The 14,673-nt window shown below is 37.3% G+C and overlaps 1 protein-coding gene and 1 pseudogene across 2 annotated transcripts in view; one reads left to right on the top strand and one right to left on the bottom strand.

The window, feature by feature from the left end:
* UNC5D (unc-5 netrin receptor D) overlaps nucleotides 1-14,673 on the bottom strand; it is a 571,153-nt gene that overhangs the window by 448,325 nt on the left and 108,155 nt on the right. The window lies entirely within an intron of this gene.
* Nucleotides 3,994-4,874, top strand: LOC130830445 (FGGY carbohydrate kinase domain-containing protein-like; annotated as a pseudogene).

Here is a 14,673-nt window from a genome sequence, read left to right as displayed (position 1 = left end):
TAATGGTTCCTCAAAAAGTTAAAAATAGAACTACCATATGATCCAGCAACTCCACTTCTGGGTATATATCCAAAGAAAATGAAATCAGTATCTCAAAGAGATATCCACAATCCCATGTTCAATGCAGCATTATTCACAATAGCTAAGATATGGAAATAAACTAAATTTCCTTCAAGGGATGAATGGATAAAGAAAATATGATAAACACACACACACACTTGCTTAATGATTCACCCATTAAAAATAAGGAAATCCTGGCATTTGCAACAACATGGATGAAACTGCAGAGCATTATTCTAAGTGAAATAAGCCAGAAAGAGAAGGACATATAATGTATGTTAACACTTACACGTAGAATATTTTTTAAAAAGCCAATTTCACAAAAACAGAGAATAGAGTGGTGGTTGTCAGGGGCTGGGATGAGGAGGAGATGGGGTGATAGAAGTCAAAGTATACCAACTTTCATCTATAAGAAAAATAATTTTTGAGGATATAATTTATGGAATGGCAGCTATAAGTGAAAAATATGGTATTATATGATTGAAAGTTGATGAAGAGTAGATCTTAAGTGTTCTCACCACACATATACACAAAAGAGTTCACTATGTGAGGTGACAGATGTCTTGATCATCTTGATTTTGGTAATCATTCCACAATTTATACATTTATATCAAATTATCACATTGTAGACTTGAAATATATACAGTTATAATTGGCAATTATTCTCAATATATTGGAAAAAATGATATATAAACCAAGTAACTATTATGAAAAGCATATAAAGAGACTAGAATAATAAAATCAAAGCACAATTATTGGACATGCCTCCATCAGAATAACAGGTTTTACTTACATGTATATCTTTCCTGTTTTGTTTCAATGTACAGGTATATATAATTTTCAATCAAAAATTGAACCTGTTTCATTTTAAATTGTAAGAACACTCTACTGTATCAACTATAAAACTACCCCCTTATTTTAATAGTTATACACTATCCTCTATATTTATGTATTTTCCAACTCCCTAACATTGGATATTTAGGTTATTGCTAATATTTGCAAAAACTAAAAAAATTTTGTGTCCTTATGTAAAATAGTTTTGTGTATTTGCACTACTGTTACCTTGTTTTTTTTTTTCCATTTTTGTATCTTCTGTTTCTTAGAAAAATTTCAAAAAATGGAATATAATAACTTTTAAGGAATTTTGATAATTGGTAATAAATTACGAGCACGACTTTCAGTCCCAGTTCCCCAGTGTACACAACAGCCCCGTTTCCCATATTCATGCCATGCCAATACCAGCACCCGATTTTATCAAACTTTTAAGGCTTTGTTAATCTTAAAAGGGGGAAAATGGTACTTGCATACGTCAACTTGCATTTTTGAGTATATTATCCATAATTTTTAAAATAAAATTAAAGTCTTATCATGTATAATCCCACTGCTCATATTAGGCCACGGCCTAATGAACGTTCCCTGGGGCAACGAGATTTGTAAATTTTTTCTTTTGTAGGTGATACTTACTTAGTGCCATGAACTTTTTCTTTCCTGGAGGAGAACAATTCTCAGTCTTTATGTACAGAAGATGAGTTGTTTGGTTCTATAATCTTCCAAAGCACCACAGGTAGGATGGCCCTGACTACAATGTATCAAGGAAGATGCTATCCTGATGGTGCCACCTTCCATAATATGAGACTTTAAAATATTCGCACTGGCATATGTCAGCCTGTCTGCCCTTATAAAATGCAATCGACCTGTATAGGTATATTTACTACTATGAGTTCCAATGCTTTAAATATCACTATCAGGAGTATTTTAGAAAAGCTTCTATAAGATCACTTATAACTTTTAAAAGTGTGTAAACTATTTAAAGGCTGCATTAACCATGTGGGGACTTGGTGGGCAAGAGAGAAAAATAAAAAGGATTTTCAAGAATCCTTTGGGAAAAAAAGAGTGTCAAAGCTTTGGAATTGGGGTCTTTGTTAAAAATACTTGCACAGTTGTGGATTCCTGCAGCTAATTTTCAGCCATCAAAAGCTTACATACATTTATGTTAGTGTTTTCAACTTGGCTGCTTATAAAGTTTAATTACACACACACACACAGAGCTGTTTTAAAATCAGCAGAAAGAAATATCCTCCCCAGAATAATACAATATCTCATGACATAAGCTTCCATTTGAAAGAACTTTTTAGATTAATTTTCAAAATCCTTCAATTCCCATTAAATGAAATCTAAACATTATCTACTTAATGAATATTGGGAATTGGGCTAAAAGCAAAAAAAAACTACAACCAATGCAGCAATCTGCAGGCACTTGATGGTCACGCAAGACAGTATACAGATTGAAAATCAAAAACTCAGAAACAGAAGACAGCATGTTCTTACATAATTTTCTAAACGTAATTCCATACACTGGCTTATTAAGTGAACTATACAGCTCACTTCCCTAAAGACTTAGAATGAAGATGGAGGATAGGACATTTTCCTGTTTCTAAGTAATTATGCCAAAAATAGTTTTTTGGAAAATATAAACTCAGTTTGGGGGTCCAATTTAAAGCTAGAAATAAGTTTTGAAATCACAAGTGGGGAAGGAGTTTGTTATTCCATCAGTGTTCTCTAAATGTTATATTGTTGAGTTTTGCACGCTCTTGAATTTTATTAACAGAAAATATTCATTTTAAAAAATACTTACTGAATGCCTATTATTTGCTAGGAATTTTAAGATCCAAACATGAATTAAATAGACAAAGACATTCGATTGCATGGAGATCATATTTTAGTAAGAGGCATATGTAGTGTCTGCTGTAATTTTTTCATTTTTCTCTTTCCATCTAACATTATGTTCTTAAAATAGAACCCCATTATGTGACTACAGGCACACCCTCGAGATATGGGGGGTTCAGTCCCAGATCACCATCAGTAAGCAAGCACTGCAACCAAGTGGGTCACACAAGTTTTTTGGTTTCCAAGTACATATAAAAGTTATGCTTGCATTATCTCGTACTCCTTTAAGTGTGTAATAGCATGACGTCTAAAAAAATGTAATTACCTTACTTTAAAATACTTTATAGCTACTAAAAAAGGCAAACATTCACCTAAACCTTCAGTAAGTCATAATCTTTTCTTTTGCTGGTGGAGGGTTCTCCCTTGATGTTGATGGCTGCTGGCTGATCAAGGTGGTGGTTGCAGAAGTTTGGGGAGGCTGTAGCAATTTCTTCAAGTAGGACAACAATGAAGTCTGCACATTAATTGACTCTTCATTTGATGAATGGTTTCTCTGTAGCATGCAATGTTGTTTGACAGCATTTTACCCGTAGTTACTTCCTCACTGAAGTCCTGAACCCCTCAAAGTTATTCATGAGGGTTGGAATCACCTTCTTCCAAACTCCTGTTAATGTTGATATTCTGACCTCTTCCCAAGAATCACAAATGTTCTTAATGGCATCTAAAATGCTGAATACTTTCCAGATAATTTTTACTTTATTTTGCCCAGATTCATCAGAGGAATCACTATCTCTGGCAGTGACAGTTTTACAAAATACATTTCTTCAAGAAGACTTGAAAGTCAAAATTTCTCCTTGATCCATGGGCTGGAAAGGGATGTTGTGTTAGCAGGCATGAAAACAACATTAATCTCCATCACAGCTCTGACCCGTGCTTTGTCAATAAGCAGTAATATTCTGCAAGAAATCTTCTTTTCTGCAGAGTAGGTCTCCACCATGGGCTTAAAATACTGGATAAACCATGTTGTAAAGAGGTATGCTGTCATCTAGGCTTTGTTGTTCCACTTATAGAGCACAAGCAGAGTAGATCATTCTGAAAGGCCCTAGGATTTTCAGAATGGTAAATGAGAGGGGCCCCAGCTGGCGGGGGCAGAGGCAGGGCCACACAGGAGGTGGGGTGGGGCCACGAGCTGAGGCTCTGCAAGGTAAGCTGCAGAGCCCCCTTAGTTACAATGTAATTTCAGATTGGACAAGTGGAGGAACGGCAATGCCCGGTGAAAATCAGGAACCCAGGAGCTACTATGTGGGTGCAGACATGGGGACAGGCAGTGTCCACATGGCTCTGGTGGACCAGAGGGGCACCCTCTTGGCTTTTGCAGACCAGCCAATCAACCAGTGGGAGCCTCAGTTCAACCACCAACAAGCAGTCTTTCAAGGACATCTGGGCTGAATGCTGCATCATCACAAAGAAAGTTGTACAAGGAATTGACTTAAACCAAATTCAAGGGCTTGGGTTTGATGCCACGTGTTCTCCGATTGTTTGGGATGAGCAGTTTCGTCCTTTACCAGTAAATCATGAAGCGGATTCCCCATCAAAGCATCATCATGCGGCTGGACCACCGGTCCGTCAATCAGGTCCACATGGTCAAGGAAAGCAAGCAGAGTGTCCCACAGTACGTCAGGGGTGTGAGGTCCATGGAAATGCAGGCCCTGAAGCTTCTGCAGCTAAAAGAGAACTTCAGAGGGATTTGCCAGGATTAAGCAGGACATTTCTTTGAGATCTCAGACTTCTTACAGTGGAAGGCAACAGGTGTCACAGCATGGTTTCTCTGCAACCTGGTGTGCAAATGGACATACTCTGCAGAGAAAGGCTGGGACGACAGTTTCTGGAAGATGGTTGGTTTGGAAGACATGGTTGCAGATAATTATAGCAAAATAGGAAACCAAGTGCTGCCTCCTGGAGCTTCTCTTGGAAATGGGCTCACACCAGAGGCAGCAAAGGATTTTGGCATTCCTGCTGGAACTGCAGTGGCAGCTTCACTAACTTACGCCCAGGCAGGAGGACTAGCTCATCTCTTACTCCTTGTCACCACCAACACTCTGTTCAATCACTCCCCAGAATCAAAGACATTTCTTTTCTATTTTTAAAGCAAAGATAGAGAGCTGGTGATTCAAGATATAATAAAGGAAAGCCTTTTTACAGTTAGGCATGTGGGTAGAATTATAGAACTTTTCATTTATTACAGAATTCATTTACAATTGTATTAATTTCTCCATACAAAGTAATAGGGAGAATGATGTGAATAAATACTGAAAGTTTGATAAAGATATGTTAACTTCCAAAAAGAAAAAAAGGTAAATGAGCATTGGCTTCAACTTAAAGTCACCAAATACATTATATCCTAATAAGAGACTCAGACTGTCCTTTGAAGCCAGGCATTGACTTCTCCTCTCTAGCTATAAAAGTCCTAGATGGCATCTTCCTCCAATAGAAGGCTGTTTGGTCTACATTGAAAAATCTGTCTTTTAGTGTATCATCTTCATTAATTATCTTAGCTCAATATTTCTGGATAACTTGCTGCAGCTTCTACACCAGCACTTGCTGCTTTACCACGCACTTTTATGTTACGAATATGACTTCTTTCCTTAAACCTCATGAACCAACTGCTGCGACCTTCAAACTCTTCTTCTGCAGCTTCCTAGTCTCTCTCAGCCTTCACAGAATTGAAGAGAGGTAGGGCCTTAGCTCTGGATTAGACTTTGGCCTAAGGGAATGTTGTGGCTGTTTGATCTTCGACTCAGAACACTCACTTTCTCCATATCAGCAATAAGGCAGTTCTGCTTTCTTATCACTTATGTGTTCACTGGAGGAGCACTTTTAATTTCCTACAGAACTTTTCCTTTGCATTTACAACTTGGCTAACTGGTACAAGAAGCTTAGCTTTCAGTATATTTTGCCTTCCTTACTAAGCTTAATCATTTGTAGCTTTTGATTTAAAGTGAGAGACATGGGACTCTTCCTTTCATCTGAACACTTACAGGCCATTGAAGAGTTATTAATTGGTCTAATTTGAATATTTCTCCATCTCCCAGAAGAGAAAAGCCAGAGGAGAGGAGGGGAGGGGGAAAGCCAGTCAGTGGAGCGGTTAGAACACACACAACATTTATCAATTAAGTTTGGCCTCTCATTTGGGTGTGATTTGAGGGTCCCCCAAACAATTACAATAGTAATATCAAAGATCACTACTCACAGATCACCATAACAAATACAATAATAATGAAAAAGTTTGAAATCTTATGAGAATTACCAAACATGCGACACACAAGCACAAAGGGAGCATATATGTTGTTGGAAAAATGGCGCCGATAGACTTACTTGATGCAGGATTGCCACAAACCTTCAATTAAAAAAAAAAAATGCATTATACGTGAGGCACAATGAAGCGGAGTGCAGTAAAGTGAGGTATGCCTGTGCACTACAATGTGTTTCTCCATCCTCAAGTTCATGGGCGCTGGAGTTTTTCCAAGTATTTTTGTATTACACACAAACTGCAAATATAGTTGTGCCTATAATGTGGTGAACACGTGCAAGTTTGTTTAAAATACTTGTTCTCAAAATGTGATCCACAGGACCATGCGACTTCCCAACATCCACAGCACCAGGAAGAAAAATCTATTTTACTAATATTACTAAAGTGCGATTTTTAATTTTCACTGCATTGACATTGAACTGATGGTGCAAAACCAATGGTGAGTTAACTGTGGGCAAAATTGATATATCAGCACCAAACTCTACTGCACCTTTTACTGCCACATGCTTGCAGCAGAAAAAAAAAAAATGTCATCCTCAGGACTTTGATGAAGCCGTAAAAAACATTAATTTTATTAGGTCTCCACTCTTAAGTACATGCTTTTTAAATAACAAAAACTTATGCATAAAGCCCCTCTCTTGCATACTAAAGTAGAAAAGCCTTTGTGTAACTGAGTTATAAGCTAAACTAGCTTTTTTTTTTTCATGAAACACGTTTACACTTGGAAGAAAGACTGAAAAAACTATTATTCAAACCTGAGTATTTAGCAGAAATTTCCTCAAAAATAAACACTGAGATTATCATTTCAAACAAAACCAAACAAAACAACTGACAGTACTCATTGCCAATAACAAAAATTTGTGCTTTCATTTGAAAATTAGAATTGTTGAAAACTTTCATCTGCTACTGTGAAGTTACGGCCTCCTAAAGACCACTCAGATGAAATCAATGGTAATATTGATGAATGCGATTTTTCTACAGCATTATGAAATGGGTCCACATTTGGAAGGCCTTGGTCAATCAATATTTTCTAATTGACTGTTACATGATATCACGAGATTATTGTGGATAAACACCCAATCAAAATACAAGCTACCAGAATAGAAACAGAGTATAAACGTTCTTCGATATTGTTTCACATTGCCACTAAACTTTACATAACTACCACGTGGCAAGTTTCATGTAGTATCAAAAAGAATGCCCATAAATATCTATGTATACATCAGTGTGGGGCTAGATAGTCTTCATATACTGGGACCAAAACACTACAGCACAACAGATTGAATCCAGAAGCAGATATGAGTTGATTCTTATTCGGGCAAACATTAAAAAGATCTGCAAAAATGAAAACAACATCATGTGTTTTAGTAAATTTTTGTTTTGCAAAACATAGCTATTTTTCATAAAAATACGCTGTTTATGTTAGCATGCAGTGGGTATATTTTTGTTATTCTAGATGTAATAATAAATACCTTAAAATGGTCTAAAATTTAATGTCTAATATGGTAAAGATCAATAGACAAAAACCTACAGAAGCAAAAAGCTCTTTGGGGTTCTCATTAATTTTGAAGACTTCTAAAGGGGTCCTGAGACAAAACTACTTCAGAACATCTGTTCTCGGGTACATTTCTAGAATGAAAATGCTGGATTTGGATACACATAACCTTCAACTTTATTAGATAATGAAAAAAATATTTTCCACTTTTTACTGCTAGCAGCACATGCGTTCTTCTTCTTTACATCCTCTCCAATTTTTGGAATTATCAGAACTTTTCATGTTTGTAATTCTGATTACAGAGAAACTATATTTCATTGCTGTCTTAAAGGTCCTTTCTTATGGACAGATGAGAACTCCTCAGTGTGGTAACTCCATACTGACTATCCCAGGCTAACTAAAGCTCCAACTAGCATGTCTGTATCTGTGACGACTACAACTAAAGAAGGTAATCTCTACTGATTAATTACTATCTGGTATATCTGCCCTATCCTGTAGTATGCAGTAGCCTTTGTAATCATTGAACTTGTTTCTCTCCCAACTGTAAGTAACAATATTCCAGACACTCCCAAACTTGATCGCCTGATGGCATGCCTTCAACTCACAATTTGTTCACTCCATGATATATTTTAGTGAAAAAGGCAAATTCATGTATACAGAATGATTTTTATTTTGGTAAAACAATACCAATGATATGGGGGTTACATCTACTTTAATATATTTGTATAAGATAGACATTGGGACTTCCCTGGCAGTCCAGTGGTTAAGACGCTGCACTTCCACTGCAGGGGGCATGGGTTCGATCCCTAGTCTGGGAACTAAGATCCCATGTGCCATGTCGTGCGGCCAAAAAAAAAAAAAGAGAGAGCGAGCGAGATAGACACTGAGCTACTATCAGGTGGGAAAACTGGGATAAAGTCAGGAGGAAAGGAATATAACCAGATTTGCCTTTATATATCTTTCCATTGTCTTGTTTAATTTGATCAAACAAGGAGGTATCATCTCTGTACTCTGAAGAACTCCAAATAAAGATAAAATATTAATATTTCTCCTCTGCATTTAGTTCCCAGGTTATCCTTAGCTCTGCTCATGTTAGACCCTCATTAGTCTTCAGTCAACTTCCTTGGTCTCCCATCATGTGACCTCCTTGGCAATACAGTATACATTTAAATTGAATTCTAGAATGTTCAACAGAGTGAAAATCACCACACACAAATCACAAATTAGGAAGGCAGTTATAAAGTGCTAGGAGCACTGACCTTGAGGCCAGGTTGCCTTCTCTCTTTGCTGCCTGTGACCATGTCAAGGTTCATAGAAGCAGACTTAGCAAGGAGGAACGTGTTGCAACATGAACAATGCCTGACAGCACTCACACACTTTCCAATAACACATCATGTCACGAGTTTAGGAGAGCTCTAAGCATACCGGGGGAAGAAAACAACACTGATAAGGATGGTTCTAACAAAAACTTTGCATAAATATTCTTAAGAGAACTCTCACTTCATCCCAGAGAACACGTGTCAGCTGCAGTGAAAGTGACCACACAAGTGTTTTCTGGATTTAACTGAAATTGTTTAGGCTAAAGACAACTGGGTGAATTCCCACCACACAATTTAAGTAACCTCCTTCTCAAAATATCTCAAACATATATGGGTTACAAATCCTCTAAAAAAGACTGGCTGAATATACACCCTACAAACCCTGATCCATGGGTAAGTTATTGTCTCCTGAGATACCACAGCTGCTGCTCATAGGGCCAGCCTGGGTGTTGGCTCTTCACACAAAGAAACTACTTCTGGTCCAAATGAGTTAATTATTTTGAATTGTCCATCAGTGCGATCTCTTTACCACACTCACACCATAAACTCCAAAGGCCATTTTCCAAAACATTAAGTTGTTCTTCGCTGTCCTTTTAATGGTGGTGACAGTCCCTCTCATATTTCCTTAATTTTAGTTCAACTTCTACCGAGCTTCAATTAACCTAAAGAATAATGGCTATTGTGCTCCAATATATACATTTTCTGGTGTGCAGTGATGTACTGTGTTACTCTGAAGAGGTCCAATGTGGTTTTACAGAAACAAACACAAACAAAAAGACAAAATCATTGCTGTGAATGCCAACATCTGACACACGGAATCATCAGAAAACATAAAACTGGGCAGGGACTTCCCTGGCAGTCCAGTGGTTGAGACGTCACCTTCCAATACAGGGGGTGCGGGGTCGATCCCTGGTCGTGGGGCTAGGATGCCACACGACTCGGGGCCAAAAAACCAAAACAGAAGCAATATTGTGGCAAATTCCATAAAGACTTTAAAATTGGTCCACATCAAAAAAAATTAAAAAAAAAAAAAAAAACATAAAACCGGGCAAGTGAAGGAGTAATGAAGTCTCCTGCTCTCTCACAATACCTACAGTTGTGACTCTAATAAAGAAATAAGTATTTAGAAGAGTGACCCTCCACTAGCTACTGTCCAAATGAGCCACTGACTCCATTTTACGTTCAAGATCACATTATAAATTTTTATCTGATTTTTTATTGTACCAAACACTGAATATTGAAGGTTAAATATTCTCAGTTATATGAAAAGTGTAATAAAACATTTACACATATAAAATTGTATACATATACAAATATCTGTACATATTTTACATACATTTGTAAATATATATGACTCTTCTCATTTCATGGTTTTATACTTTCCCTGAAGTTAAGACGTTCCTTGAAAATTCTCCTATTCTATATTTTCTTTCCGTTTTCTTTTTGACAATTAACCCTGCTCCAACTACAATGCACACATCAATCATGCAACTATATACTGAAAAGTGGAAAAAAGCAGTAAAACATCACATATGATTAACGAGGAAAATACACCTGAAAATTCCATACCATCACCAATGTTTTAAATTGATTCCTCAAACGTGTTTATGAAAAAAAATCCTTGCATTCCTAATGAGTTTGCGTTACTTTCTATATAAATATATTTAATTAGTCACTATGATTGAAAGTCTCTCATCTGATCTGCAACTCCACACAAAGACAATGATTATTTCTACACAGTTCCTGTCACTTCCTACTGGTCTAAATAATGACAATATCATGGTTTCCACTGACAGTTTTTACCTCCCATACCCCCAAGCTCGAGTTCATGTCCTCTTTTTCCCCAGGAGAATATACAAAGTAGAAAGACAGAATCAGGTAAAGCCAAAGAGTTTTTCAATTTAGAGAATTTTTTTTTCTTTTAAGAATTCCAACAAGATAAAACTGACATGGAAATCCTCCAGGCAAAATATACATCATGAACCAAACATTCAGGGTAAATCGTACACAGTCAAGGCCACCAGAAATTAAATGTGCAAACCTTCTCTATCTTTCCACTGATTAGTGATGTTCCTCACAGAGAGACGGTTCTGCCTTTTAACCTAATTTTTTTCTCAGATCTGTATCAGAATCATAAAATCCCTCTCCCTTCCTTTGGACATTATCCATTTTATTAGGCACTATCATGCATGAGTTGTTATTCAGTGTTTGAGGGTTAAAAAAAATGTAACGTGTTTCATATCCTCTAAATTTTTGTGAGCACACAGAAGAACATTTAAAATAAAAGTTTATAGCAAAGTCCCAGAGATATAAAGTTGGCATATTGTGTTTCTGAGCACAAAGCTGGGTTTACTTTTCTTCCCATGTCTTACACCGTCAGAGGTGATGGCAATTACTCTGCCGAATAAAAGAAATCTCTCTCTGCAAATGAAAAGTGGAATCCGAGGAAACTTACTAACATTGAAATGTGTGATTCAAATGTACTCAGAGCAGAATACAGCAGAAGCTTTATTTCTAGAAATATTGCATATGACCCAAAGAACATACAGTAAGAAACTTCTTTCCAGGTCCCTTTAGAAACATTCAAGTGTTTTCCAGCAGGTATTTTTCTCTCATACTTCCGTGCTTTTTAACTTATGTTTTCATCTGATGCAAGCAAAGGGGGTTATGGAAAATTCTAAATGAAACATTAAATGAAGATACAGCAGGTCAGAAATAAATGTAGGCATTATGAAATGTAAATAGCACTGGCTACAATCAAATATAATTAGATTACAAGAATTCTTTTCAGCTCACGCATGGAGAAAAATGTACATTTAAAGGTAAATGTCTATAATTTAGCAAATATGGAAGTTAATATACAGATTAAACTCTGCCGTATTTGAAAAATGAAACAAAATTGAGTTGCACAGCGTAATCCTTCTGACATTTACCACTGCACACCCATTACTCAATAGGCCAGAGACATGTGTACATTACTGTATCATTTCTATGCAAGAACACTTACCACGTATGTAAGTATTAATATTTATCAGGGATATTAAACACTAGAGAAGGAAATCATCTCACATGCTTAAAACTTCTGCTACTTAAATTTTGTATCTACGAACAATACTGGGGACTTCCCTGGTGGTCCAGTGATAAAACTATCTGCCCTCCAAAGGAGATATACAGATGGCCTACAAACACATGAAAAGATGCTCAACATCACTAATCATTAGAGAAATGCAAGTCAAAGCCACAATGAGGTATCACCTCACACCAGTCAGAATGGCCATCATCCAAAAATCTAGAAACAATAAATGTTGGAGAGGGTATGGAGAAAGGGGAACTCTCCTGCACTGTTGGTGGGAATGTAAGCTGGTACAGCCACTATGGAAAACAGTTTGGAGGGTCCTTAAAAAACTAAAAATAGAACTACCATATGATCCAGTAATCCCACTACTGGGCATATATCCAGAGAAAACCATAATCCAAAAAGAAATATGTACCATAATGTTCACTGCAGCACTATTTACAATAGCCAGGACATGGAAGCAACCGAAATGCCCATCAACAGGTGAATGAAGAAGATGTGGCACATATATACAATGGAATATTACTCAGCCATCAAAAGGAATGAAATGGAGCTATATGTAATGAGGTGGATAGACCTAGGGTCTGGCATACAGAGTGAAGTAAGCCAGAAAGGGAAAAACAAATACTGTATGCTAACTCATATACACGGAATCTTAAAAAAAAAAAAAATAGTACTGATGAACCCAGTGACAGGGCAAGAATAAGGATGCAGAGAATGGACTAGAGGACACAGGGTTGGGGGGGGCGGGGGGCACAAAGGGGAAGCTGGGAAGAAGTGAGAGAGTAGCATAGACATATACACACTATCAAACGTAAAGTAGATACCTAGTGGGAAGCTGCTGTATAACAAAGGGAGATCAACTCGATGATGGGTGATGCCTTAGAGGGCCGGGATGGGGGGGTGGGAATCACGGGAGGGAGGGGATATGGGGATATATGTATAAATACAGCTGATTCACTTTGGTGTACCTCAAAAGCTGGTACCAGAGTGTAAAGCAATTATATTCCAATAAAGAGCTTAAAAAAAAAAAAAAGAATCTGCCTTGCAATGCAGAGGATGCCGGTTTGATCCCTGGTCAGGGAAGCAAGATCCCACATGCCACAGGGCAAGTGAGCCTGTGTGCTGCAACTAAGACCTGATGCAGCCAAAACAAATTTAAAAAATAAAATAAAATGTGAAAACTAACAAACAACACCATATTTCAGCCAAAATGACATACCCTTCCAACCCCCACGTAATATTTCTATGTTTTAAAAGATAAAATATAAATGGTTTGAAGCATCAGAGTACTTGATCACCATCGAGAAAAGCAAAAGATTTTGTGTACTAAACCTCTTTATGAGACTGTAGTAGTTAGAGATGAAATTGTAAATGGGGAATTGTAGATTGCTTTGATTTAGAAAACTGTTGCCATTAAACAGTTTACAAAGAGCCTACTGTTTCTACATCATTATCCCCAATGTGTCAAAGTCAGCATTTTCACAATATTTAAAGCACTCCCAACTTCCTCAAAAATATCATTTATATTCCTGCACAGCTATTCAACATATCGAGGAATATCATTTACATCCTTCTCCAGTTACACAGTGTGACTATTTGAGCCCATGCATGTGAATCTGAAATAAAGATAGAGAACAGGACAAAATTCTCTCCAAGCAGAAGCATGGAGATCATGTAATTCTACTGCCAAGTTTGACCCAAGACTCAAGGCCACTGCATGCTTTGTGCGTGGAAAGGAGCCCAGAAGGTCATCTGGGCTTACACAGGCAGCAGAATCTTGCTATTGTGCAATTCAATTGTGGGTGAGCAGCTGGTCCATGTACTGACATCGCCACTTATTTTTATTTACTTGCTCTGTGTTGGAAGAGGCCTTTCTTGCTTATACAAAAAGAGAACAAGACCCACAAAGTCTTTTTTTCTCCCTCTCTGCCTACTGAAATCACAGCAGAGCCATTTCAAGTCACTGCCTCCCACAAGAAGCAACTGTTCAGGTTGACACTGGTCACAGTCGTCTCTGAAATTCTCTAGCATTTGTCAGTAACACCAATTTTGATGGGCAATCTAATGTAACCTTCAGATGGATCCTTCCTGAAACTCTTGTGCAGTCTAATAACTTTAAGCTATAAGAATGATAAAAGCAATCCTTAAAGTGGAATTTGCAAACAGAGTCATGTGTAGTCAACAGGCAATGGTACGGAATTATATGAAGTGGCTTTTTGTTTCTGAGGCTGTGAAAAAGGGCCACCATAAGTGAGATGCTACCACATGTGCTGTGACTCAAAGAAGTGAAGCCTGTAGCAGCCATGAGATAAAAGGGAATCATTTAGCAAAAAAGGTTTTTAATTTGTTAATTAAAACTGTAATTCTTTAAGTAGCCAATGTAAAAACAATGTTTTACAAAGAAAACACCACACTGGAAAATATTTCCCAGATTAATGGAAAACTTTTATCTAGTAAGCACTCTTATAAAACATCAAGAGTAAAACTTCAATGAAAAAGTAAGCTATAGATAGAAAAGCCATTTATGGAATGAAAGGAAGATTGTGTAACATACAAAGAAAACCTGCCAACATTAAGAATGATTAAAGGACTTCCCTGGTGGTGCAGTGGTTAAGAATCTGTCTGCCAATGCAGGGGACACAGATTCGATGCCTGGGCCTAGAAGATAGCACATGCTGTGGAGCAGCTAAGCCTGTGCACCACAACTACTGAGCCTGCACTCTAGAGCCTGTGAGCCACAACT

Source organism: Hippopotamus amphibius, chromosome 10 (assembly GCF_030028045.1).
Source record: "Hippopotamus amphibius kiboko isolate mHipAmp2 chromosome 10, mHipAmp2.hap2, whole genome shotgun sequence".
NCBI classification, from domain to species: Eukaryota; Metazoa; Chordata; class Mammalia; order Artiodactyla; family Hippopotamidae; genus Hippopotamus; species Hippopotamus amphibius.
This window is presented reverse-complemented; position numbering and strand designations above follow the sequence as displayed.